Here is a 23,419-nt window from a genome sequence, read left to right as displayed (position 1 = left end):
ATGACTTACAGATTGGCTGGCTGCTGCTGAAGCACACAAAGGAATTATCTTGCTCTAAAGCTGTAACCTTATCATTGAACTAAATATGTTTTCTTTGAAATAGCCTTTATATGATTGGGTGCAAAACTTTTTTTTCTCCATAGGGCACATGGTTCTGCTTTCTCTGTTAGCTTCTTTATCTTCTCCTGCCTTTAGCAAACCATGAGGCTCTGACTTTGAGCTTGGGGAGGGCAGTACTTGGGTGTTACTGGCTGGTGTACCCTCTCCCCTCCCACCAGCTCTGTAGATCCACCAGTACCTGGACAGGAGCTTGGCTGCAGCTGGGGTAGGGGTGCCATCCTCTGGATGTCTGACCTCAAAGGCTCTAGCACGGAGGGGAGAGCAGAAGGACCCTCTTCTGTGAGCCAGAGAGTGGCTCTGCTGTGGCTTCCTAAGTGCAGGCTGGGAAATGCGACTTATTACCCTTCATTAGAAGAGCACTCTAATTTACAGACCTTAGAATGAAGTTATGTGCATGATGCACTTTTGAACTTATTACTGAGTATATTAAATCATATTGAAATGCTGTTCCTGCAGCAGGTGTACTGGTGACTGGGATCTCAGACAGGGCCTTGGATATGAAATGTCAGTCTGGCAACATTATTCCCTCTTCTATTGCTACATTCCTTCCACAGTTTGGAACATCTGTTCGTATTTGTTTATTGAGCCCCTGGGGCTCACTTATCCAAAATCATGCTTAACTTCATGAAATTGCCAGTTTAAGGGCAACTTTTTCCCCCACTCTGTAAAAATGAATGATATAATAAAAAGAATGGGTATGGGAGGGATCATGACATTTTAGCCCCTTTCATTTGCTGCAGGTTATTAGATGGAGTACATTCACAAAGAGAAAATGGTCTTGGACACTTGAGAGGCTTGGGCTGGCTGGACTTTCAGTGTGGGCTTTAAACTTAGCCCTTGGTATGGGGAAGTCAGGAGCAGAAAATGACAAGGATAGCAAGGTGAGTGGTAGGGTGTGTTAGTCTGCTAGGTGCTGTTAGATGCAGAAACAAAGCAGTGCAGACTGGGTGGCTTATACAACAGAAATTGATTGTCTCCAAGTTCTGGAGACCAGAAGTCCAAGATCAAGGTATCCGCAGGGTTGGTTCCCCCTGAGGGCTGTTGGGGAGACTCTGCTCTTGCCTGTCTTCTAGTTTCTAGTGGTTTGCTGGCAGTCTTTGGTGTTGATTGACTTCTGCTGCATCATCCTGATCTCTGCCTTCATGTCCAAATATGTGTGTGTCTGTGTCTAAATTTCCCCTTTTTATAAGGATACCAATCATAGTGGATTAGGGGCCCACACTCATGATCTCATTTCAACTTGATTACCTCTTTAAAGACCTACTATCTCCAAATAAGGTCATATTCTGAGACACTGGGTTTAAAGCTCCAACGTATCTTTTGTTTGTTTTTGGCCACACTGTGCAGCATGCGGGATCTTAGTTCCCCCACCAGGGATCAAACCTGTGCCCCCTGCAGTGGAAGCGCGGAGCCCTAACCACTGGACAGCCAGGGAATTCCCTCCAATGTATCTTTTTTGGATACAATTCAACTCATAACATAGGAGTAGGGGAATGTAAAAAAAAAGAAATTTTATTTTTGAGAGAGAAAGAGAAAAAAAAAAGTGTCAACTCTCTGCCCAGCACTGGACTGAGTACTATAAGTGTTGGCGTGAAGTGTCTTTTGCAGACTTTGTTGACATTATTCTGATGCCCCAGGAATGATGTTCTTCTGATTATGTCTCTTGTTCTCCCAGGATTTGAAAACTAACACTGACCTCCAGCCCCCTTCTCCACGGGGGCTGCCTGCCCTCCATCATTGGGACGTGTGAGCACGTTGGCCAGTGATGTTTCGATTCACTCAGCTGAGCAATTGGAGTTTATCAGCCATTATTGGTTTTCTTCTAAATAACTTCTCTAACAGCTGACAAAAGCCAACACAGAATATGTGAAGTTAACTTTTCTGCCTATCAGGGACAGATTGGCTTCCATCCACACTAAGCTTTCAATGAAAAGGTTGGCGTTTGCCAATTAGCACAGCATCATGTGCAAAGATATGCTTAATAAATTCTTTGTGAGGATTTGTTTGTTAACTTATGCACCAGGCGTTTGTTGACATTTATTTATTTATGATTGAGTGCCTGCTTTGCATAGGGCACTAGGGGGTACCTAACATGACAGGAAATTTATGAGATAGTCCAATCTCAAATGCAGTGTAGGAATTCCTCCTGTAGCACCCCTGACAAGCTTATCTTGAATAATGTCTGGGATAGGCAGCTCACTACTGGAATGAGGAATTTATTTCCACAGGTGGGCATGTCTAGTTCTAAAAGTAGAAAGTACTTAAAAAAATTGAACCAAAATCTACTTTGTGATTTATACTTTGTAATGATATAATGTCTACCCATCCTCCTAATTATTTTTAGAGGCACTTATAAATTGAGATATAATTCGTGTATCATAAAATTCACCTTTTTAAAGCGTACAATTTAGTGGTTTTTAGTATGTTCACAAAGTTCTGAATCGTCGCTACTATCTAATCCATTACCCTCAGAAGACACCCTGCATCCATTAGCAGTCACTGTACACTCTTCCCTTCTCCCAACCCATTAAAACCACTACTTTCTGTCTCTATGGATTTGCTTTTTCTGAACATTTCATATAAATGAAATCATATAACCTAACCTATGGCCTTTTGTGACTGGCTTCTTTCACTTAGCATGGGATTTCAAGGTTCATCCCTGTTGTAGCATATAGCACTACTTCATTTCTTTTTATGGCTGAATAATATTCTATTGTATAACTAGACCATATTTTATCTATAAATCAGCTGATGGACATTTGGATTGTTTCCACTTTTTGGCTATTACGAATAATGCTGCTATGAACATTAGGACTACAAGTTTTGATGAAAATGTATGTTATCAGTTCTCTATACCTAGGAGTGAATTGCTGGCTCGGATGGTAATTATATGTTTAACTTTCTGAGGAACTTCTAGACTGTTTTCTACGATAAAATGTGGCACCATGTTACATTCTCATAAGCTATACATGAGGGTTCCGATTTCTCCACATCCTCCCCAGCACTTGTTATTGTTCATCTTTTTGATCATAGCCATCCTAGTGAGTGTAAAGTAGTTTCACTTTGTGGTTTGGATTTGCATTTCCCTAATGACTAATGTATCTGTTTTGCATGAGAGGCTCATTCTAAAGGCAGATTGTCAAGGCCCTTGAAGCCTCAGGTGAGAAAGACTATTCTGAGGAGAGGAGGATTTTAAGACTCTTTTGGCCTCTGGTTTAACTCTCCATGGGTCAGGGAGCCACAGATAAGACTCAGAATCATTTTACAAAATTTCAGTGATGAGCTTACAGAAATATTGCCTCCGTAAAGCAGATGGCAATGAAGAGCTCAGTTCTCTTTACTTTTGGAGCTCATTAGATAAAGGCAGAGAAAATGCTGAGACTTGAGCAGAAGACTGGGCCAGCAGGAAGCTGTAAGTGGATTGACTCAAGGACAAGGACAGGGACATTGCCTTCTCTGGTGGATTCTAGAGGTAATCCACATGGTAGCTTCACTGGACATGCTGGTGCTGTCAGCAGTTTCACAGGAGGGACTTAACTGTCACAGAAGGCACCACTCCTTGAGCTGGGGCAGGATCAGAAAAAAAGGGAAATGGCAAAGAGCACGTGGTGACAGACAGGACTAGCTGAGTACCCCTAGGGGACTCCTGAGTGAGGAGAAATTTGAAGGGATTTGGAGGATCCCCAAAGAATACGTAGGAACAGAGACAGAGAAATAACAGTTTTGACTGTTAATTTCATCCTTCTTTTATGCCTTCACTGATATGGCTTGGGGAAGTATAGATTACAGATGAGCAAATAGAACAGAGGGGGAAACAAATAGCAATACATAATTTCTATAATCACACCTAAAATTGGCTCCAATAGTTCATTCAGACTCTGTTCCTCATGTTCATTTCAGATATTGGTTATTTGCTGGTTTCTCTCCTTTACATACTGTTGATATTTACTGAATTCTACCTTTCTGTCTGGTTCCATGAGGGCAAAGTCTCATTTACATAGTTTATCTGAATCCAGCCTCCTGGGTGGTCCTCTCTGTTGCATGCCGTGTCTTCCCTGCTCTCCTGCCTGATCCAGGGTATTGGAATACTTTATATATATGTATACATACACACACACACACACACACACACTTATATTGCAGTACTATGCTAGTGTCCTTCAGACTTCTCTGGGAGAAAAAAGCTTTAGGAACTCTAATGATGGAGTAGAATTTTGAGCAGAATTTTGAAGGGAATGTTGGGATTTTTTATATGGACATGGAGTGAGAAGATAGAGACACAGAAGCTTGAAATTATTTGGCATGTTTTAAAGAACCTGCAAGTAGTTTGGCATAAGCATGTGGTATTTGTGGGAAAGTAATAAGAAGAGGGTGGAAAGAGAGGATACGGACCAAACTATGAAAGATTTTCACTCTGAAGGCAAGCAGGGAACACTAAAGGATTTTAAGTAGGGGAGCAACTTGGTCAAATTTGTTTTTTTAGAGAGCATATTTTGGGAGCTGTACTAGGGAGCAGTGAGACTGGAGGAAGACCTGTCAGGAGGCTTTGCAGTGATCCAAGTGAGAGATGATGGTGGCCTAAGATGTGACATTGGAAATGGAGAGAATTAGGGGGATTTTAGAGACTCTAAAAAGAGCCAGAAACCTTTGTAATTTACTAGATATGGAGGTTAGGTGAGAGAAGGGAGGAGTGAAAAATGACTCAGTTTTTGACACTGGCACTTGGGTAAATTGTGTAATTATAGAGATAGAGAAAGCAAGAGGAGGAATTTTGTGACAAGGTAGGGCAGAACATTTTGTTCTCTTGTCTATACAGCATCAAAAACCTTCAGATGTTTGAATTAGCCATCATGATTCTTTTTGTCTTTTATTACACAGCCTCAAATAATTCATCTATTTTCTTAAGATATATCTTTGTTCATACATCATTTTAATTGCTACTTATACTTGACTTTTCCACTGTGCCTCCTAACATATACTACCCTGATCTAAAGAAAACTTACTAAATGAAGTTGAACCAAGAGACTATAGAATGTTACTGTTGGTCTCCATGATACTCCAGTGATATATGATTTATATGATACATAAATATGTACACCAAGACATATTTTTAACTAGTTTTAGAAGCTTCTCAGAACTTTTTTTGCTAACTGCAAATTCTTAGGTCATTTTCTCATTTCTTGAGTATTTACAAATATTTCAGTTAAGATGTCCTCAGCTAATAGTGACTCAGACCATAAGGAGATCTAGTGTTTACTTAAAAGAAGCTTGGAAGAATGTGATCTTAGTCTTGTTAGATGGATAAATGATGTCATCAGGATCTAGGTTCTTTTCTTCTTTCTAGTTTGTTATCTTCAGAGGATTAGGTTCATTTTCATGTTTGTGACCTCCTGGTTTCAAAAATGGCCACCACAGCTCCAAGCATCACATTCTTGCATAAAAATATCCACAGCAGGAATGAAGGGGGAAACAACCTTCTTCTTGCACACCTTTCTTTTTTTAGAGAGGAAAATCTTTCCCTGAACTGTCCAGCAGACTTCTTTTTTATTTCTTATTGGGCCAAATCACTGGGCCAAATGGATTGAGATTGCTATGCTTGGTGTAGACCAAGATTGATTGCCTGGAAAATGAACTATTACTGTCTAAACAAAATCACTGTTTTGTTACCAAGGAAAATAGGGAGTTGGCTGTGGAATGGGCAATCAGCAGTGCCTACAGGAAACCAAAGAAATGTTTGATGAAATAAAGGAACAAGCAACAGAATGGATCAGTTTGCAGTGGTCTTAAATTTTTGTATCTATCTATCTATCTGTCTGTCTATCTGTCATCTCTCTACCTGATTTCTAGTTCTACTAGCTTAAATCCTTATAATTCCATTATCATCTAACTGGCATTTTATCATCTTATCCAGAAACAGTATGGGAGAATTTGTCCAATGCTTTATTAAGAAAAAAAATGAGAATAAATTACCATACATTATTAGTGACCTAGCAATGTTTTTTTCCTTCCAGTTGTTTTGAGATATAATTGACATACAACACTGTATAAGTTTAGAGTGTACAGCCTAATGGTTTGACTTACGTATGTTGTGAAATGATCACCACAGTAAGTTTAGTTAACATCCATCATCTCATATAGATTTAATAAAAAGAAAAAGCAAAAAAGAAAAAAAAATTGTGATGAAAATTCTTAGGATCTACTCTTTTAACAAATTTCATATATATCATATGGCAGTGGTAACTGTAGTCATCATGTTGTACATTACTTATTCATCTTATAACTGCAAGTTTATATCTTTTGACCACCTTCCTCCAGTTTCCCCACCCTCCACCCCCTACCACCAGTAACGACAAATATGATCCATGAGTTTTTTATTTTGTATTTTCCATTTGAGTGAGATCATACAGTAACAATTGTCTTTGTCTGACTTATTTCATTTAGCATAATGCCCTCAAGGTCCATCCATGTTGTTACAAATGGCAGGATTTCCATTTTGCTGGCTGCATGACTTTCCATTGTATATTTATTCACCACAACTTTTTTTACCCATTCATCTGTTCATGGACACTTAGCTCATTTCCATGTCTTGGCTATTGTGAATAATGTTGCTATGAATATGGGGTGCCGATCTCTTTTCAAGTTAGCATTTTCATTTTCTTTGGAAGTAGAATTGGTGAGACGTATAATAGTTCTATTTTTAGTTTTTTTGAGGATCCTCCATATTGTTTTCCATAGTGGCTATATCAGTTTATAATCCTACCAGCAGTGCACAAGGGTTTCCTTTTTTCCTATGCCAGTATTTGTTCTCTTGTCTTTTTATTTTGGCTGCACCATGCAGCATGTGGGATCTTAGTTCCCCGATCAGGGATCGAACCCGCGCCACCTGCATTGGGAGTGTGGAGTCTTAACCACTGGACCACCAGGGAAGTCCCTTTCTTGTCTTTTTGATGGTGGCCATTCTAATCATGATATCTCATTGTGGTTTTGATTAGCTTTTCTCTATGATTAGCAATGTTGAGCATTTTTAATGTACCTGTTGGCTATTCGTGTATTGTATTGTTTTTAGAAAAATGTCTATTCAGGTCTTTTGCCTGAATGATTGGATTATTATTATCATTATTATTTTGTTATTGAGTTGTATTCTTTATATATTTTGGATATTAACCCCTTATCAAATAGATGCTTTGCAAATATTTTTTCCCCACTCCATAGGTTGTCTTTTCACTTTGTTGATTGTTTCTTTTGCTGTGTAGACATTTTTTAGTTCAATGTTTCCCACTTGTTTATTTTTGTTGCTTGTGCCTTAGGTTTCATATCCAAAAAAATCATTATAGAAATGGTTTTAGAGATTACTAACACATTATTTTCTGTATATTCATGAATCCATTGTTTCATAAGTTGGTCTAAAACTTTTCTGGTGTTCCTGGGATTCATCCTTTACTTCTTTTTTTGATAAATTGGAGCAATGATCTTTTTTCCTAATTATTCCTCAAAAGATATCTTTGGTGATTCAGAGATAAAACCTGGGTAATCTTTCATCCTCTTGAAGTAGAATTTGTGTGGTCCTTAAGACTTGAACTCATTTAAAGTAGTAAGTTCACTGGATTTATTGTGGTGATCATTTCACAATATATACAAATACTGAATCATATTCTATACCTGAAACTAAGGTAATGTTATATGTCAATTATATCTCAAAAAGTTGTAAAGAAAAAGGACAAGAGAAAGTAGAAGGTATTTGTAGCACATATAACAAAAGACTTATAAAGAATAGCTAATAAGAAAAAGAAAAAAAACTGAATTGAAAAATGAGCAAAATACTTGAGCTGGTACTTTAGAAAAGAGGATATCCAAATGGCCAATAAGTATAATATGGGGTTCATTAGGCATTAGGGAAATTATTAAAACCACAGTGAGATACCATTACACAACTATCAGATAGACTAAAATTTGTGAGTCTGACAATACTAAATATTGGAAGGATGACAAACAGTGGAAACTCACATACACTGCTAGTAGGAGTTGTGAAAGGATACCAGTTTGGGAAACAGTTTGGCAATGACTAATTTAAAAAAAGTGATCTGATCCTGCTTTGCTTTCTTATTTCCCTTGGGATGCTTGATCATTCCCCTTCCAGCTAGTTTTACTCTCTTTCTCTCTGTCTCTCTCCCTTTCTCTCTCTTGCACTTTGTCTACACACACACACACATGCATACATGGAATTGTGTAAGTAGTTCTTTATGTTACCTATTAATAGTCACCATTTATAGTCACCATTGCATTTACTTTTTAAGGTATGGACCTATCTTCACCTTGTTCCTCTGGCTTCAGAAGAACATTATTAACCCCAGTCCCCGGTGTACTCTCTATGACCATGCCTTCTTTTTCCTGATTACTGTAATCTCTATTGCACTGAAGGGAGGATAAAAAGGGTTAAAATCTGTTCACTGGGGCATGGTAACGTTTGAGTCAAAAGAATTCCTGAAGCAGATAGGTAAAATTCCTTGTTTGCATGTAGATTGGCTGGAAATATTTCCCTTGGTTTCCATTTCAAATCATTATGAAGTTTGTTTTTATTTGTGCAACTTAAAAAAATAAACGCAGCCATAACCTAAAGTTTTGTGTAAGGCAAACCTCTGTTCATGCTGAGTTAAAGAAATGACACTTAAAAATGATTACTTTATTAGATTCAGGATAGTGCTTACCTCTGGGTGGGGGTAAGGGAGGAGGGTACAAGCAACTTTCCAACTGTATTGGTCACGTTTAGCTTCTTAAGAAAGGTGATACCCTAATGTTTATTGTGCTAGTCTTCACATATTTGTGCACATTCATGCATTAAACACAACTATATCTATAAACAGAAAAAGATTAAAAATAAAAGTAATAGGGGCATATACCCTGAGAGAACCATAATTCAAAAAGAGTCATGTACCACAATGTTCATTGCAGCACTATTTACAATAGCCAGGACATGGAAGCAACCTAAGCGTCCCATTGACAGATGAACGGATAAAGAAGAAGTAGCACATATATGCAGTGGAATATTACTCAGCCATAAAACGAAACGAAATTGAGTTATTTGTAGTGAGGTGGATGGACCTAGAGTCTGTCATAGAGTCTGAAGTAAGTCAGAAAGAGAAAAACAAATACTATATGCTAACACATATATATGGAATCTTAAAAAAAAAGGTTCTGATGAACCTAGGGGCAGTACAGGAATAAAGACATATATGTAGAGAATGGACTTGAGGACACGGGAAGGGGGAAGCTGGGATGAAGTAAGAGAGTAGCATTGACATATATACACTACCAAATGTAAAATAGATAGCTAGTGGGAAGCAGCTGCATGGCGCAGGGAGATCAGCTTGATGCTTTGCAACCACCTAGAGGGGTGGGATAAGTGGGGTGGGAGGGAGACGCATGAGGGAGGGTATATTCACTTTGTTACACAGCAGAAACTAACACAACACTGTAAAGCAATTATACTCCAATAAAGATGTTAAAAAATAATAAAAAAACTAAAAGGAATAAATTGGCGGAGCAATCTTACTTATTACATTGACTAGGTAAAGAGTTAATTGGCTGATCCTGAGAGATTCCTGCATTCTTTTATTCACTTATTCATTCAGTAAACACTGATTGAACACTTACTGTGCTATGTGATGGAGCTATAATGTAGAATAATGTGGTTGCAGGCCCCAGCAGATCTCCCAGTACAGTGGAGTACACAAATGTGTAAAAAATAATTGATACTATGACCAGCAATATAACAGCAATACAAAACGTGTTACGATAGCTGAAGGGACGTGTGCCTGTGTGTGTGTGCCACTAAGTATGTTAAAGCTGTCATGGATGGCTTCACAAAAAAAGACTCTAAGCCTCTCTTTTTCTTAGTTATACCAGATGCATGCTCCCTGTGAGCGTCATTCTTTGCATTGCGAGCTTATGGGAACTATTTATTCTGAGGACCTAAAGGTTGATGGGAGAGGAGATCTTAAATGGCACAAGTGGCTGGTCTTGTTTTCAGGTGCCTGTCTGTGTGGTTCAGAAGCTTCCCTTTTGATGCATCCTTTTGTAAATTTCTCTCCAGTCCAGGACCAACTGATGCTCTACCTTAAGGAGGAGAGATTTATTCAAGTCACATTGGAAGACCATGAGAAGGCAGTAACTGCTCATCTGGGTCATATGAAGAGGGAATTTGGGCCTCAGTGATGGATTTCTGCCTGGCCCTCTTTCTATTTTTTCCTCCTTTAGTTCAGAAATATAGGAAAGTAGTAGGGTGTAGAGGGAAGGAGAAATCTGTTTAGGGATTCAGTTAGACATAAGATTCAATTTCAACATGACTTGCCTCCAAAGCATCATCTGGAGCATTTTCACTGGAAGAGGTAACACTTGGGGTTTTAGAAATTGAATTTGGTGCTGATGAAAGACCTGACTTAGAATCTTGGTGTTAGTTTGTTCCCTAAAGGCAGAGCTGGCCAAAAGGCAGCAGTGAGGGATAAGCTAAACAAGAGGAGTGCCTTGTTGACTCAAGTGTCCTTGAGTCCAAGGTCCCAAGGACTTAATGAATGTCCTATGTATATTCGTAGTTGGGGATTGCATTACAAAGTTCACATCCAAGGACATAAGTATAGGGAAGTGAGCTGATCAGAGGCTGAATCAGAAAATACTCCTAGCCCCGCCCCCCCAACATCATTTGTGTGTTTTCTCTGGTTTTCATTAGACTGGTGTACCTGTCTACCTACTTAGCACTAGAAACATTCCTCATTCCCTTTCCAGTGGTCTCCAGGTTAGACAATGGTTTGGGGACCTCATTAAATGTCTAAGATTGACGTATGTTAGACACTTTACTTAGGATAGTTATAGAGAAGTAAAGCTGATGGTGATTCAAAACTTTTCCACTGTATAATACTCAGGGCTGATATCTCATTTCTGGAGAGTATACCAAACATTTCTTAGCTTCTAGTTTCCTTGACCTGCTAATAATTCCCCCAGAGAGACTATCAAGGCTGTCAATTTTACTTGACATCTTATAACTGTCATGGAAGTAATAAGCGATCATTCTTTTTTTTTTTTTTTTTTGCGGTACGTGGGCCTCTCACTGTTGCGGCCTCTCCCACTGCGGAGCGCAGGCTCAGCGGCCATGGCTCATGGGCCCAGCCACTCCGCAGCATGCGGGATCTTCCCGGACCGGGGCACGAACCCATGTCCCCTGCATTGGCAGGCGGACGCTCAACCACTGCGCCACCAGGGAAGCCCGCGATCATTTTTAACAATTCAATTTGATAAGTAGATACCTTTTCTCCTCTAAAATTGATGAAATTTGAGCAGCAGTCTCAAATTATATCTTCACAAAGTACAGTAAAGTTAAGAGGAAAATGTGTAGGTTTTTGAAGAAAAGCAATAATGAGAAAAATGCCTCACCATTTTCCCCTGCTTTTATTCATCCATTGAAGAAATATTTATTGGGTACCTGTTATGTGCTAAGCACTGAGTGAAATGTCAGGGATAAAATGAATAACAAACAGAAGTCTTAGCCCTATAAAAATTTCTGGTAAGAAAGAGATATTGAATAAATAACTACCTTCATTCATCATTACAAACTATAATAAGTGGTATAAAGACAATTCATGAGGTACCATGAGAACTTGTAACAGAAAGCCTGTGAGTCAGAGAAGGGCTCCCTGAAAAAGTGGTTTTTGAGCTGATATTTGAAGGAAAAGTAGGAGTTAACTAGGCAAAGAAAATGAAGTGTGTTTTAGTTAACTTGGGCTGCTATAACAAGTACCATAGACTGGGTGGCTTAAATAACATTTATTTCTCATAGTCTGAAGGCTGGGAAGTGCAAGATCAAGGTGCTGACAGATTTGGGTCTGGCGAGGGTCCCGTTTTCGGGTGTAGGATTTCAGCATATTACTTTTGAGGGGACGCATAAACATTCCATCCAGCTTCAGAGTTCTGAAGCCCTGCAACAATATGTGCAAAGGTCCTGAGGTGGGTGGGAGCTTTTAAGAAACTTAGAGAGGCCAGTGTCGCTGGAGCTCTAAGGGAGGAATAGAGGGCTTACACTATGAAGCTGCAAGATAAGTAGGGGCCTGATGATCCAGAGCCTTGTAGTAACAGTTAAAGATTTTGTGATTATTCTAAGAAAATAGGGACATCATTCGAAGGTTTTAATCAGGGGAATAGCGTGATCATATTTTTATTTATATTTATTTATTTTTAAAATTAATTTTTATTGGAGTATAGTTGCTTTACAATGTTGTGTTAGTTTCTGCTGTGGCGTGATCATATTTTTATTTGAAACATCACAAATTGTAGTGTGGAGAATGGATGTGGAGCAAGCAAGGATGTCGGGGGCCAGTGAGGAGGCTATTAACTAGCACAGGTGAGAAGTCATCATAGCTTGGATTAGGTGGTGGAAGTGGAGCTGGAGACCCATGGATGGTCTGAGTTATTTAGTGGTAAATTGATAGCACTTGATGATAGATTGGAACTAGAAGGTAAAGGAAGTGGAAAGAGTCAAGTCTTACTACAGCTACCTGATTTATTGTAATGATTAGGCAAGAGTGCTGGTCACTGTAATAAGGATCACTGGAGGAGAATCAGATTTTGGGAGAAAATCATGAAGTTTGTTTTGCATTTGAGGGAGCATTTGAGGTGTCTTTCAGATATCCAAATGGATATATGGAGTAGACAGTTGTATACGAGTCTGGAGCTAAGAGGAGTAGTATGTCTGGGAGATGTAAATTTGGAAGTTGTTGACATATAAATTGTTACTGAAACCACATTTTGGGTGAAATATGGGCTGAGATTGATTAACTAATGCAATTTAGCTCACCATGACCACATGCAAGTTCATAAAATTTTAGCATTGGATAGAAACTTAGAAATTACCTTTATTTTTTGAAATAGTAAAATATTTTAAATTATTTCCACTACAAAGTAATACATGCTTATTAGAAAATATTTTGGAAACATTAGCCCTCCCTCTACTTTCCCCTTTTTTGTAAACAGATGATGAAAAGGAGATGTCAGGAGATGAAAGTGGGTCATCTTCAGCAGCATATATGGGCCAAGAACCCTAAACGCCTTAACTACGGTTATTTTATATCATGATAATCCATTGTTTTTAGTCCAGGCATTTCTTTGATATAGAGAGGTGAGATCTTGGGAAACAGAGAAGCCATATATTACTATTATTTTGATTATGAACAGGACCAGTTCTTAACAAACGATCTTCAACACTAGAACATTTGTAGGTCCTGGGTAACATAAGTGGTATAGCACACAGAACTATCCTTTTATCACCTCTTCTCTTGTAGTCTAAAGTTACTCAGTTACCTAATTTCCCTGACACCATTTTGATATGGAGAGGGCCAGGTCGTACTTGGAACTTTCTGTTATTTTGTACAGATTTGTAGTTTCATATCTAGTTGAATTACTGTTTTTCCACCTGAAATTAATCAACATATAAATTCGTGTAATTCCGGAGTTGGAAAAGAGAGCAATCTTTTAGGGGAAGTGCCATGTTGGGGAACAGGGATAGGAAGGGTTAAAGACAGTAGCTCTCTTGCTCTTTCCTAGAAATTAAAAGATCCTGGAGTGCTTATGTGAGCTGCAGGCCAACCTAGGTAATAGGAGAGTACTTTGCAGGAAAAAATGAACTGAGGAGGTAGAAGAGAGTCCTTCTGTGCCTTCTGTTTTTCTAGGACAGCCAAGATAGGAGATCTTTTTTTTTTTTTTTTTTTTTTTTGCGGTACGCAGGCCTCTCACCGCCGTGGCCTCTCCCGTTGCGGAGCACAGGCTCCAGACGCGCAGGCCCAGCGGCCATGGCCCATGGGCCCAGCCGCTCCACGGCACGTGGGATCCTCCCAGACTGGGGCACGAACCTGCGTCCCCTGCATCAGCAGGTGGACCCTCAACCACTGCACCACCAGGGAAGCCCAAGATGGGAGATCTTAAAACAAGAAACTTCAAGAAATCACAAGCAATGATCTGACCCCAAGTATTGCTGCTGAAAACCAGAGAGCAACCTGATAATTGAAAGGGCTAGCCCACTGGAAGTGTAATTAATCTTTCTGGCAGTTACCTACTTTCAAAACAAGAATGAATCAGATATTTTATCTGAGGTCGGTAGTGAGTCATCTTTGAAGAAAACGTCTAATTGAACTCTGGAAATCTGGAACCACCTTGGAAGATGGCATTCTGACCCCTTACAGTAAATAGTGTCTCATCAATATTTATATTTAATAAAAAGAAACTATGACAACTCAGTTATATTTTTGCTTGTCTATTAGTAGAGACTGATGTAGGCAAGTTGGATGGTGAACATATTGGTGTTTATCAAGTACCATTCAAAGGAGAGAACTTACCTGGCAGACACAGATGTTTTGGTTGCCTGTATTCTGGTGCATGTCACAGGTTGAGTTCCCTGAAAAACAGACTCTGAGATGAAGAGGAACATACGGGAACATTCAGGAAGCAGGACAGGGCAGAGGGAGAGGTTGAGCTGTGATGCATCTCAACAGATGTCTCAGCCAACTCTCTGGGGAGTTCTGAACCTGGGATGACTCTTCACAGTTGCCCTGAGTTGAGCCAGGGACCAGGCCATTATACTCCCATGTCAATCAGTTGTTAGATTCTGGCCATCCTAGGAAGGAGGCATGATCTTGGGTGAGACAGCTCTCTTCAGCAGAGGTAGGTCTACATAGGGGTCTGACAGCTGAGAGCTTCTGCTTTCAGCACTCTCAGAGGCTGGGAGTAAGTCTTCATTCCTAATGGGGGTCTGGGTAGCAAATCCCCACAGTCACCACAGTCCATTCATTGGGCCATTTTGATCTACTTCTTTGTGTCAGTTCTGGAAGCAATTTCTCTAGGATTCCAGTGGGCCGTTTTCTCCCTTATGTAAACTTAACAAAAGAAAGGTAATTTGACAACCATAGCCCCTGATTTGCAGAAAGTCTTAGGGCCACAGTTGATGTTCATCATCACCCTCCTCTACTCTTTTTTTTCGATTCCCACCACCCTTCATTGATACCTTTGCTGGTCTTAGTGGCTTACTTGTTGGTGTGACCCAGACCTTCATTTTGGGCCTAAGGGGCCTAAGCCCTTCGTATGAGGAAGCTATAGTGCCCAGGTGGAAGCTACAGCTTGCTGTTCAGTGAAACTCTTGCTGTGTCCCTTGGAGGAAGCATTCCCTCTTTGGGTACTAGGACCTGTAAAACCACAGAGCCCCAAGCTGTAGGGCAGGGAAGCACAAATTCCCCAAACGGGACTCTGGGAATAATGGTATATGGGGCCACTCCTGATTCTACTCGTTATTTCTCAGACCCATATATTCTACCTGCTTGGGACACAGTACTCATGTAAACATCATTGATTTAAAATATGTACTGCATCCTGGAGGATGGCCCTTGACAGGTAGATTTTCTGAGTTGGCACTTTAGCTGTGCTTTCAATAGGCTGTTCCATCATCCTATCAGGCTCTCAGCTTCTGGGTATTGCAGTACATTATATGAGAAATTGATCCTATGGTCAGTTCCTTCTGCTACAGCTCCTTTGCTGTAATATTCATTCTTTGGCCTGATGCAATTTATGTGGGATACTTTGCCAGTGGACCAAATATTCTGTAAGCCTTTGGATAGTAATGCTGGCTAAGGTCCTAGTGTAGGAAAGCAAATCTTTTGTAGATGTATGTCCCAGAATATATGTCTGTTCCTATGAAAATGAATAATTATCCTTTCTATGGAAGAAGGGGTCTAATGTAATCAGCTTGCTACCAGTGGGCGATTGGCCCCTAGAAGAATGGAGCTGTACTGGGGACTCAGCATTGTTCTTTGCTGTTGGTGGGTTAGACATTCAGCAGTCACAGTACTAGATCACCCTTGGTGGGTTAAAGGTCATTCTTTGAACCCATGCATAGCCTCCATCCCTGCCACCATGACTACTTCTTTCATGTGTCCATTGTATCTGTCATGGGGTGGCTATTGACAGAGGGTGGCTTATATCAACTGGCTGAGTCATTCTATCTACCTGAGTGTTTACTTCCTCTTCTGTGATGAATTATCTTTGATGGGCATTGACACGTGGTATAAAGATTGTCATACCTTGTCTCTATTCCTGTATGTCCATCTACACACCTCTGCCTAAAGCTCTGCTTTTTGGGAGGATCTTCCCTCACCACTGAATTTCAGGGCCAATTGTGAGTAGGGATATAGTACAGCCACCATCCATTTTTGGTTTTCACCCACATGATGAGCTGACCCATCTATGAACCAAGCTCAGGCTTTTTCCCTCCTCCATCAGCTGGCCCAAAGGGATCACTCCTGTGACCATACATGTGCACTGAGGAAGAGGCTCAGGCGCCACGGTGGTGGATGACATGTGGGTCTGGGCTACTTGCTGTGCAGCCTGCTTGTGCTCTGTGCTCCTGCTTGTGTTCAGTCCCCTATGTACATTTCCATCTGATAGCTGGACCTGTCCAACCTGTGACTTGGTGGTGCTGACATCCCCAGTTCATAGGGGCTGTTCTAACTTGGTGTCCAATGGTCCTACACTCTATTTCTACCAGGGCTCAGAAACATGCCAGGAACCATTTCCTAAAAGGTGTGTAATTCTCCGTTACAGGTGTCATGCCCAAGAACCCTATGAATCCGTGTTATGAGTCTCCTATTGGTACTTGCCATAAATTGCACATGACATCTTTTCTCATCACTGAAACCTCTATCACCACAGGATCTGCTGGGATACATGGTCTGAAAGGCCGGGTTGCTTGAACTGCAGCCTGGACCTGCTGCATAGCCCTTTCTTGCTCTGATCCTAATGAAAATCTGACAACTTTTTCTGCCCTGGACCCCCACTAAAAGCTGGAAACTTGGTGTTGAAGCAATAGTCTCAATATTTTCAGGTATGGAATATGCTGCCTTCATAACCCAAAGAAGACTATCAGGCCTTGTTCTTCCTTCTTCATAGTGGAAAATGCAAATCTTAGTATTTGTCCTTTACTTTGGAGGGGAAGTCCTGGCTTACCCAAGTCAATTAGACATCTGAAATTTTTACTGGTATGTTGGGGTCCTGAATCTTCAGAGGGAATATCTCCCATACTCTGGAGTTCATGTGTCTTACCATGGCCTCCAATGTACCAGCCAAATTTTGCTTATCTGCTCTGATGAGTATAGTGTTATTAATATAGTGGGCCAGTGTGATGTTTTCCGAGATGTCCAGTCAGTCCAAGTCATGCTGGATTATATTATAGCAGAAGGCGGGAGAGTTATCATGGTCCTGGGGCAAGACTATAAAGGTTTACTGTTGTTCATTTCAGGTGAATGCACACTGTTTCTGCTCTCTTGTTAGAGAGATGGAAAAGAATGCCTATGCCAGATCAAATGCCACATAACCATGAACCCAAGGCTGCTCTAGCAAAGACTTCACATATGGCACAGCAGCTGCAAGTGGGGTTATACTACTTGATTGAATTTGTGGTAATCCTGTCTACTATGGAATACTTCTCGTTTTTGTGGGGAATCAGAATGGTTAATTAAAGGAATAGAATTGAATTATTTAAATATGTTACTGATCTCTGCCTCTCTCCCCGGGAGGCGGTATTATTTTTGATTTTCTATGTTGGTGATGGTGGTAAGGGTTTGCAATTTCAGCAGTTACCATTTGGCTTTCCACATGGCCCTAGTGTTCATCACATAGGCCAAGGAACCAATGTGGGCGTTCTGGCAGCTAGAAGTGGGTCCATTCCAGTTACATATTTGGAGACCAGGAAAATGACCACCAGCCCAGTCAGTGGACCTACTGCACTGACTGTGAACTGGACCTGGGTCGGGACCTCGTTTATTATTTGGCCCCATATACCTCTATTCTAATGGGACCCATGATGATACTTTAGTTTTCTCAGTTTCTGTGTCAACTTGGACCTACGCAGAGGGAGTAATCTTTACACCTCACAGGATACCACAGGAAGGAGAATGTGCCTTGGGTGAGCAGCTTTCTTCTGAGGCAATCCCTGTAGGAGCTCACAGCTGAGGGAGCTCTTCTTGCAGCTGTGGAGTAAGTTCTTCGTTCCTGAAAGCTTCTTTTTCTTGGAAAGAACCCCCTATATATAGAAACTTTACTAAACTTAAACGTTCCCCCCATTCTGCTTCAGTTACTCAGAGTTCGGGAAGGAGAAGAGAAAGGAAATTGACATTTGAGTGCCTACCCTGTCCCAAGCATCAGGCTTGGTATTTTGTATATTTTGTATATCATTTCAATTTGGGAACCTTGTTTGCATTTCTCCAGTGTTTGTACAATCTTTGATTTCTCAGTATCTTCTTTGTCCTTTTGCCTGGAAGGTCCTTCCTCACTTTGCTTGTCTATGGAAGCTGTTCTCGTCCTTTTTGATTTAACTCAAATACTGTCTTGTCTTGGAGTTCCTGATCCCTGAAAAAGGGCTGGGTGCTTCTCATAGCACTTTATGGCCATCCCCCACTAAGCTCTGCTCACAGATCACAACTGCTGTGTCTGCCTTGCAGAGTCCTCTCTCAGTTCTGAGCAGCTGTGCTGCTCATCTTTGCATCCTCAGGGTATAACACAATCCATGTCATAGAGTGGGCGTGCATTAAATGTTGGCTGAGGATTCTCCAGTCTGGAAAAAAGTCTCAAGCACATCAAATTCCCTTTCTTTCAAGGACTGAGCTCATGACATAACTTCTGATTAAAAAAACTTGATTTCCTAGTTTCTCAATAACAGGGTGAAGAAGCTCTTAGAGAAAAGAAACAGGCATTTCTAGTAGCAAAATTTCACTGCATATTTTTCACTGTGTATTTTCACTGCAAAAGAATAAATCAGCATTCTAGTTTGTTAATCAGTCCCTTCAGAATATTTTATCCAGAGTCAATCCCTCAGACCTTGAATGCTTCCAAGTTACTTCCAAGTTGAATGCTACCATCTCTCAGCTGAGTGTTGATGCCTGGGTGAACCTGGAAGCCACACAAAAGATGGTGGAGACTCTGTCCATCAGATTCTGTCATTCTCTTTATGAGTGAGAGGATGAGAGCCCTACCACCAGTCAGGATTACCTATTTCAGACTCTAGGTAAGTAAGAACTACTCACTACTCATTGTGCGAAGCCACTGACATTAGGGGTTCATCCTTTATAGCACCTAGTACTTCCTTATCTAAATCAGCTAGCTTGTCCTCCACCAACAGCATATGAACGTGCCCCTCCTTATTCCTTTCAGTCTCACCAGTGCCTCCATAGTGCTTAAAAAAGTGCCAATTTCATAGCAGGTAAGTGGTAGGTGTCTCATTGTTTAATCTTTCAATTCTTTGAGTTCTAGTAAAGTTGGCATGGTAATTGACTACTTGTATTTCTTCTTAGCCCAGAGTTCTGTGACTTCAAAAATTCCTGGAAGGCCCAAAAAAAAAAAAAAAAAAAAAAAGAAAAATTCTAAGTTTTAAAATTTCTCCCATATGCATATTTATGAACACTTGGAGATACTATCTTTTAGCCAAAAAAACTAGACTGAATTAGCAGAAATATGAGAATAACTTGAATATAGTTTACTTGGAGCTGCCAACCACCTCTCAGTGGGGCTGTGAGCCAATCTGATGGGGTATATGAGCAGAAGGAAAAAAAACTCAATGGAAGTCATTCAGTTGTTTTAATTAGTCTTGAATCCAGTGGACTAAATGAAAATTCATCTGATTTAATTGAGTGACACTAACTGGTGAAGAGAAGGCAATCAAATAGGCTCTGCATTATAGTTATTCAAAATTGTTTTTTTTTCTAATTTACTTCTAATATTTTACCCTTCTTGCTTTGTGCTCTGTGGTCAGACTCTAAAAATAGTTTAGTATTTATTGGAATGTATCACAACAGATTAGAGAATGCTCTGTATACTTGGGCTTGCTTTTATGTTTTCAAATCAAGGGTTGAGATATTTTGTTCTCTGAGTTGGATCACTGAACACAGAAATAGCCAGTGATGCATCATCATGTTTGTTGCCAAAAACCTAAGTCCACAAGAGGATGAGATGGTTTGCAGAGGTAATAGAAGGGAGAAGAGAAGGTTTATAGGAAGAAACAGACTGATTTGGAAGAAGCAATAGGAAAATATGGACTTCTACCAGACTGAAGACATGATTCTCCCAGATGGGCCCTGTGAGTGCAGAAACAGTGAGGACCCAGGCCCATTTTCATGGTGGTAATTAGTGAGGCAGTAAGATCCCAAAGAGAACAGCTGCCTGGTGCATAGGAGAGGGCCTGACCTCAGGCTTAGAGTTCCCAGCTTTACATGTATCTCTCTACCTCTGGCAGAGCATAGAAGCCATAAGAAGTTTCAGGATCTGAAGAGACCATGTAGTTCATGACAGTGGGTTATCTCAGCAATAAGTTATGAAGACAGATGACCTCAACATGACCCTGGAGAAAGGGGCACCCCTCACCAAGCTGCAGGATGGGGACCAAGCCAGAAGTTAAGTTTATTTATTAAAAAATTGATTATTTTGCACACCTGAGTCAGTGGACAGAGATTAATGTCTACTCTATCCACATTTCCTGGGGCCAAACATCTCAGATCATTATGTGCTCATGAGGAGCCATAGCTTTATTTAATTGCATTTGTTTGTTCACTATAATTTGATAATATTTCTTATGAGCACACATTTAAATAATTATTCAACTAAAACAATGTTTTCAGAGGTGGCCTGGCAAAGGGGCTTTGAAATCAGAAGACGCCAGTAATATATGATCCCTTAGCACAAGGTTTAGATTTGAATTTCATCATGACTTAGCGGAAATCAGAGCAGATTTATTGTGCGTACTTAACTGTGGGTAGAGTTATGTGCAGAAAATGCTTCTTATGATCATGAAAAGTAGCACAAAGTGTCATTGAGTTGTTGTCATAGGACACTAGATCCTAAATTTTAGAAAAGGACCCTAGAGTATCCCCCTGTATTTCTTTCTTTGCTTAGAGGTATCTGAGATTTCAGTCATTGCATAAGCTTTGAGTTACCTTGAAAAGGAGAAGTTAGAGGAATGTTCCTGAGAATAGGGACTGTGGCTGGCCCTGGTTTTAGGGCCAAAGCCGTCTTGATTTCAGAAGCCTGGACTCCCTGTCCTAGGAGAATGGACTTTCTTACTAAGTTATGCACTCTTTTGGTTTGATTTGAGGCCTGGAACCACACTGGTGGTGCTTGGGCTCCCACCCTGGGTTCTGAGTGACTACTCCTTTTCCGTGTATGTAGTTGCATTTCAGTTAGTATTTGGAAATTGATTTTACTATTGTGGATCACATTGCAGGCCAGGAAAAACCAGTCCCTCGTTTGTTCCCCATCAACAGCCTGCAACATTTCACAGTCATGGTTGGCATCAGTGTTGTCTGTGGGAGAGAGTGGCTAAAAAATCCATATTGATTTCTGTCCACTTGGACTTCCAGCTGCTTGCAAGCCTACCTTGACCAAGGTCCTTCCTCCTCACTTCTTGGGCCACCTTTGTATGGGACTGCTGCTGTTGCTGGTTTTATCAGGTCACGGTTAGGCTGAGGCACCTGAAGCCCTGCTTCAGTACACCTTGGAGTGTTTCTCTTGTGTGTATGAACCATGGTTCCTTCACTTAGACAATCACACAGATAGCAACTGCAAAGGCGTCATCCACCTTCCATGTAGGTTCTGCTGGGCAGGCCTGGATGTAGCACACACCCAGGCTTGTTGGTATAGCTCTGTAAGGAGATCAACATGTCTAATGCCTATTTTCTGAGTCCTGTAAAGGCCACTTCTAAGGCAGGCATGGGTCTGGGAGTTCACCTTTGTGCAGGGAAGTGTGGGAATTCTGTGAATTACCAGTGTGAAGGGAAAGACTTAACTCAGAGTAGCTTAATCCTGTATTTGCATCTGTTGTGAAATTAAGGAGTTTGAACATATCCAAGGACCTGGGCTGATTTGGAGCAGCCTTGAGCCTCTACTTTTGTGATTGAACTATGTTATTTATTTATTTATTTTTGCGGTACGCGGGCCTCTCACTGCTGTGGCCTCTCCCACTGCGGAGCACAGGCTCCGGACGCGCAGGCTCAGCGGCCATGGCCCACGGGCACAGCTGCTCCGCGGCATGTGGGATCTTCCCGGACCGGGGCACGAACCCGTTTCCCCTACATTGGCAGGCGGACTCTCAACCACTGCGCCACCAGGGAAGCCCTGAACTATGTATTTTTTAAAAAGACAATCACTCTTGCTTCAGAACCTGAAACCAGAATCATAATGTTGGGATTTCACAGGGACCTCTGTCTCTTTTATATTCTCTTTTCTTCTACCTGTGGATTAAGTTAAAACAGGTGTTTAGTCTTAATTTCTTTCATTATCTTGATAGATAACATCACAAAGCAGGGGATCCATTGATACTTCAGATCCCACTTTTTAAAGACTAGCTGGCCAACGAGAATGAAGCCCCTGATACTGATGTAACAGTCTTGGGGAGACACACAGGAGAAGGGAGGGCTAGGGTTAGGGAGAGGAGGAGAGGAGTCAGGACAGGCTAAGGATTGCTCAAGATACAAATTAACCTTGCAATCTCAGTGGCTTGATGCAGTGAAGAATCACTTCTTGATCATGCATAATATGTTGCAGACCCTGATGCTCTGTAGGGTAGCTCTGTTCTGTCCTAAGCAGCGATTTAGGAACCCCATCTGCTCCTTTCTAATATTTCTGTATATCAGCACATGGATTCCAGTGCACAGTGACAGGGAAAGCAGAGCCAGAGTGTTGAGTGGGAGCTTTTCCCTTTCACCTGGAAGGGACTCATGGTACCTCTACGTTCATTGGCCAGAATTAGTCACCCGACCCTGCCTAATGGCAGGGAGGCTGGAAAGAGTAGTTTCCCAGGAATGAGAATAGACCCTGCTACTTGTGACCAATTGTAATGTTTACCCAGTGGAATATACATGATAAAAGGACTGTGGCTCCTGTCTTGAAGAGGGGCTGCTATGGCTGGCATTTTCCCACACTTTTCTTCTTTTTTCCCCAGCAGGGACCATATTGCTGGTTTAGCATTGCCAACACACAAGGTCCACTTTGCAAGCGTTATCAGCTACATCTCTCCCTGAGAGTTTCTGCTACGGGGCTCATGTTGAGAGAGTGGGGAGCAGGGGAATTCCAGGGGGACAGTTGGTACAATTCTTCATTTGTCTCCTGCACCCAGTAAGTTCTCTTCCTATTTCTAAGACTCATTAAAAGTACTCATTTTGCTTAGACCATGTGGGTGGGTATGTAGGATTTTGAAAAGCTGTTGCTGATTCCTCCAGCTCATTTAGGA

This window comes from Delphinapterus leucas, chromosome 14, assembly GCF_059928025.1.
Source record: "Delphinapterus leucas isolate spDelLeu-1000000601 "Yukka" chromosome 14, BTC_Dleu_Yukka2, whole genome shotgun sequence".
Taxonomy (NCBI): Eukaryota; Metazoa; Chordata; class Mammalia; order Artiodactyla; family Monodontidae; genus Delphinapterus; species Delphinapterus leucas.
The sequence above is the reverse complement of the archived record's forward strand: the minus strand, read 5'-3'. Positions refer to the sequence as shown.